The following is a 6,184-nucleotide window of genomic DNA, read 5'->3' on the forward strand; positions in this document are numbered from 1 at the left end:
CAGTTGTTTTAAAGCAAAGTACTTATGAGAATAGCAGTAATTAGCTAGGGACCAAAATTCAAAGACAAAATGGATTTTCAAGTGCAGATTTTCAGCTTCTTGCTAATCAGTGCCTCAGGTAACAGAAGTAAGGGAATTTGAGATCAGAATCCAACCAAAATTATTTTCCCTGGGGAATTTGAGTCTAAAATACAGTTTTTTTTCTTTTTCTTACATCTGAATGTTGTATGGAAAAAATTATTTTTGTATCTCTATTTTTACTAATCCCTCTCTCTCTATTTTGTTTTTTTCTAGTCATAATGTCCAGAGGACAAATTATTCTCACCCAGTCTCCAGCAATCATGTCTGCATCTCCAGGGGAGAAGGTCACTATGACCTGCAGTGCCAGCTCAAGTGTAAGTTCCGGCTACTTGCACTGGTACCAGCAGAAGCCAGGCACTTCTCCCAAACTCTGGATTTATGGCACATCCAACCTGGCTTCTGGAGTCCCAGGTCGTTTCAGTGGCAGTGGGTCTGGGACTTCTTATTCTCTCACGATCAGCAGCATGGAGGCTGAAGATGCTGCCATTTATTACTGCCAGCAGTGGAGTAGTAACCTACCCACACAGTGATACAGACTAGAACAAAAACCCTCTAAGTCCTTAGGGTCTAGCTACTTCCTCCTAGAAATAAACTGTGGCCAGTGGTTTGATTGCATAGTCCACACAGGGTGTTCTGCTTTACAATGTCATTTGCACTCCACTAATAAAGAAACCAAGAAGGCAACAGAGAACTAATAAATGAACATTTATTTTTCTTATATCTATCATCTATCTATCTCTCTATCTCTCTATCTCTCTATCTCTCTATCTCTCTATCTCTCTATCTATCTATCTATCTATCTATCTATCTATTTATCTATCTATCATCTATTTGTCTGTCTGTCTGTCTATGAATCTATTTGTGTGTACCTTAATATAAATAATTAAAATCATAAAGAAAATATATATTCTAAATAAAGACCAATAATTTAAAATATGTGTATTGTCAATTATATATAAATTTAAATTGCAGTTTAATTAAATTTAAATTACACTTAATAAGAACAGGAATAATTATGTAATAGTTTATATTCAATTTTCTATTATAAGGTGTTGGTATGAAATCCATAGGAGAAAGTGCCACCATCATAGGAAGTCAAGATATTAAGGTTTATTTAGCACATTTTTCATATGTTGTAATTTTTCAAGAAAGATTTTTCAGAATCAGTTGTTTGACTTTTATCCTCCTACACAAAGAGGACCTTGGGCTTATGAGCAGACCTGACTGCACAGAAGAACACTGCATCAAGCAAAATCTATACACAATGAAACCAAAAAGGAAACACTTTTACATTTAAGTGTTGCCAAACACTACATGAAATTTAGTGCTTGGCACTTTTTTTCTGGTTAGTGCTATGCCTACTGTGCTTGTTTGAATAAGAATGGATCACACAGTTTCATATTTTTAAATATATTTCTTAGTAAGAAACCCTATTTGATAGGATTTAGAGTTGTGGCCTTTCTGGAAAGTGTGTCACTGCATTAGACTCTGAGGTTTTAAAAGCCCAATCCAGGCCCAGTATTTCTATTTTCTGGTCACTTGCTGATCCAGATTCCAAACTCTCATCTCTCATGTCTGTCTTGGTGCAGCCATGCTCCACAATATGAAGATAATGAACTAAACACTAAGCAGGTCCCAAATAAAGGTTTTCTTTGGGAGAGTTTTTGTGGTTATGGTATCTCTCCACAGCAATATAATACAACCAGAAAATCCAGGGATCTAGAAAAGTCACTAGAAAAATTTTGAATCGTGAGGCATCAGTGAATCAGCAAGTTAGTTCTCCATTTCCTCACTTGCTCTCCTGTCTTCTAGAAGAATATTTGTCAGGATCTTTTTTCCTTTTTATGATGTTCTATAGACATGCTTAATGATCAACTCTCCCACGAGATATAAAATCAGAAAAGGAGGATTAATTGTTCACTGAAACCTGTAGGAAGACATGGACAGGGAAACAGACTAGAAAAGCACCCTCAGAGATGCTGTATGTACCCAAGTCAATCAACATCCCACCTTGAACTTGTAGCGAAATGTGGGGAAAATGGGTCAGAGAGCCTACATTATCAGTTTCAGGTAAGACTTGACATCTTGGGAAGCACATAATCAACCAACCTTTGCATAAGTATCTCTATGCATCATGAACAAACCTTTTGATATTAAAAGTTAATATTCTAGGGTTAACAATTTGCACAAATTTTTCCAATTAAAATTGTATGTCATTAGATCTATTAAAAACTACTTTTAGATCAATAAAACCAATTAGTGAGGGCAAATAAATATCCACCTTTATTTCATGAAGTAATGTAATGTCATGTCTAAACTATGTAGCTAAAGATGAGGAGATTCTAATTTTCCCGTTTTGATGGACACTCATTAACTATTTTTGATCGTTGTTTATTGTCTTCATGAAGTAGAATCACAAGGATGCCTAAGATACCCTAAGGCACTAATCAGAGGATATATCATGATGCATGAGATACTTTTTTTTTTTTATGTTTGGTTGGTTTGGTTGGTTTGATTTTGGTTTTGGCTTTTGATTTTAAGGAAAGAAGATTTAAGGAATGCTCAATTACCCTGGAATATCTGATTATTTTAATACACAGTAACTCTCACTCACTCCTACAAACCCATGACAAAAAAGATCACAGGTGTCTCTAAGTTTTCACTCTCATGTGGAGCATGAAATCTATGTTTCACATACAAGAAGCTTTCCTAGCCCATAGTCTTCAATGATTAACAACATTCTCTATTACTAACTAGATTCTAAATATAAATAGTTTGTTTTACCAGTTACGTAGCTTTCTTGTTCAATGTCAGTCTATTATTTCTAACACCCCTCATGTCTTCCTTGCAGATAAACCCACTCAATTCTTCTATTTTGATAACTTTCTGTTCCTATCATTTTATCTGTGGCCCTGCATGGTTGTTTCCTCAAGCTTACTCACCTTAATCTCTTAGAGATTGTTAAACTTGTCTTGTGTGAAAATTCATGAACAAAGTCCTCTAGAAAATCATTAGGATTCCAATGAAAATTCAAGCTTATGATACATTTTGTATTCCTTTTTGAAGATTAGTGTAAGGTTTGCATGAAGGTGTCAATGGGAAGTTGTTGTTCAAGGAGATCCAAATGTGGCATGATGACAAATGTCAGAATCCCCTGCAGATGTACTTGGAGTAAATCTCCATGTTTTTATTTTAAAGCATAAATGCCCAAGGCTTCACCTGAGAGTTTCTATAGCATTTGACATCTTATTGATAATCCTCAATGATGACGAGAAAAAAACTCTCGATTGAGTTCTTTCCTCTTGATTCTCTCATCTTCTCTGCAAGGTTGGACCTTAAAAGTGGAAACCCAATTTGGAGCTCTGTTTTGTTTTTCTTCCCGTCCAGATACTGCTCATTTACTAGAGTTTCATATGAATAAGAAGAAGGCACGAAAAAGATTCAATTCCAAAAATTAATATTAGGATATGTATTCTGCCAAGAGGGGAATATTAGGTTGAAGTTATAATGGATTGCTTGAAATACAGCCAACAACTTTTCATAATGAACTCAATTTCTTTTCTTTATAAAGACAAATTTACTTATGCAACCTACTTAAATGAATGTTCAAAAGTAGCCTGTATAAATGTTCAATAAATAATTATGCAAAAATACACCCAAGGAACTTTCAATATTATGTAAAAATCTAAATGAAAATAGTCATTTTTTTTGGATTGTTGTACTATACTTTTTTTTTTTTGTTGGTTTTTCGAGACAGGGTTTCTCTGTATAGCTCTGGCTGTCCTGGAACTCACTTTGTAGACCAGGCTGGCCTCGAACTCAGAAATCCGCCTGCCTCTGCCTCCCGAGTGCTGGGATTAAAGGCGTGCGCCACCACGCCCGGCTTGTACTATACTTTTTATCACCTTCAGAATGATGTCTAGCAAGCCGTTGCCCAAAATTCTAGTCACATAACTACATAAAACATGAAAACAGAACTAAATTAGAGGATTCCTTTCTAGCCAATACAAAACATGTATTCTTTGGAAGACTTTTCCCATTTGTACATAACCTTGAGTTTCTAATAACTTCTGGTAATATGAGATATGAATAATTGAATATTCATGTTTCCCTAAAGAAACCCTAGTACCTGAACATAGTAAGTAAGTGTGACTTAGTCATATCACCAGCCTGTATGACTAATTTTTTGGTGAATTGCCCTTACAGTTTTATATCATTAACATGCAATGCATTTGTTACTTTGTCCTGAAATCTATACTTTCTTCCTCACTAAAATAATGACCATCTGAAAGGATTCTTTTATGTATGTTCCAGTGTTTTCTCCTTGTTGTGTTAATTAGATGAGTTAGAAACCAAGATACTCTTTCTGAATCCATATGTGGAAACAAAATCACAAGTATGTAGACATCCTTAGCTTACCTATGAGAAAATAAAGTTAATTGTAAAAGAGACCACAAGAGCAGCAAATCTAGAGTGTTTCCTTTTCCTGCTTCTTTCTGTTGTGCCAGAAAATTTTGGCAGTAGATTTCTGAATGTAGCTCAGCCCACATATGTCTGGTGAAAAAGTACAATGATGAGTTTAGGGTTAGAAAATGTCAGTATGAATGCTCATTTAATTGTGAATACTTGTCACCAGAAACTTCAATTTTGTTGTAGACCAAAATTTGAATATTATAACAATTAAAAAGAGGGAGTTCAGATTAAGGAAAAGAAAATTTAAAAACAAAACTCATTAGAATATTTAGCTCAGGGCCAGGTGTGGTGACACACAACTTCAGTGCCAGTACTCAGGAGGCAGAGGCAGTTGAATATCTGAGTTCAAGGCCAACCTGTTCTACAGAGTGAGTTCCAGGACAGCCAGAGCTATATAGAAAAACCCTGTCTTGAGAAAAAAAAAAAAAAAAAAGAAAGAAAGAAACAAAAAAGAGGACATTTAGCTCAAAGCAAAAAGCATGGTGGAAGGTATGCATCATGAGATGGAACATTGACAACATATATCACTTTGTAACTGGCTCTGAATGATCTTTGATGCAAAATTATTAGGATAAACATAATATTTTTAAAAGTCTTTGTATTGTGTACAATCTCCTACAGTCTGCACTCTGAAAATTACAATACTTAAATCACGTCAAAATTTGTTCAAGTGAGACTATGACATTTATTCAAAGGAAGTATAAATTCTCAGGGTTTTTGTTTGTCAATTTGTTCTTCAAAGGTCCTTAAATATGTTGATCATTAGAGTGACCTTATGTCTCTAAGATTTGTTTACTAAAGTGATCCTGGAATTCATTATTACAATTGACTCTGAGTATTAATGGTGAGCTACATTTCAGTCATATGACCAGCCACTTTCATTCAATTCCTATGATAAACTATTTTAACATGTACACTACAGAAAGTGCTATTCACATTTAATAATACAGTGAAGAAGGGTGGAAACAGAAGGTGTCTTCTTATAACGACATACTTTCAGTTCTAACTTACTGTTTTTTGCATAATGACCCTTAGGGATTCCATACTTCTTACAGTTAAAAATCTTGCTTCCCCAGAGACCCAACAGACTGCCTTAAGTAGAATAGACCTCTCAAAAAAGAGAAGATTTTTATTTCATTTCTGTGGTCTTTGTTCCTATTTGGCTCACAGGAGACTGAAAAAAGGGATAAAGGACTTCTTGAGTCTCTCTTTCCTAAAAGATGCCTAAAGGATAACAGAAAATTATGTACATCTATCAATGTCCTGAGAAATTCTTTATCCAGTAAAAAAACAATTCTTCTCCTAAAATTAGTTTCATTTAAATTTATAATTCAAACACATACACACACAAACCATGTGGACACATACAAGCATACATAATCAATGTACACACACGTACATAAACACAAACCTTATATCCTAAATAGCACTATTTTTATATTATAGATATAAAAAAGAGTAATGCCTTAATCTAGTGTTGTGATAGCTTGGCTGTGTATAATGGGAACAAAACAAAACTGTCAAAAAAAAAAAGATTGATCACATTTATTAAACAAGGGTTCTTATTCAAGCATGTACCAAGGCATATTAGAAAATCTCATTATTTACTAACACTATTGGCTTCATTTAT

At 34.4% G+C, this 6,184-nt stretch overlaps 1 pseudogene; it reads left to right on the forward strand.

The window, feature by feature from the left end:
* Positions 1 to 299: 299 nt before the first annotated feature.
* Positions 300 to 611, forward strand: LOC110289241 (Ig kappa chain V-VI region NQ2-17.4.1 pseudogene; annotated as a pseudogene).
* Positions 612 to 6,184: the final 5,573 nt, after the last annotated feature.

This window comes from Mus caroli, unplaced genomic scaffold, assembly GCF_978045245.1.
Source record: "Mus caroli unplaced genomic scaffold, Mus_caroli_1 scaffold_7, whole genome shotgun sequence".
NCBI classification, from domain to species: domain Eukaryota; kingdom Metazoa; phylum Chordata; class Mammalia; order Rodentia; family Muridae; genus Mus; species Mus caroli.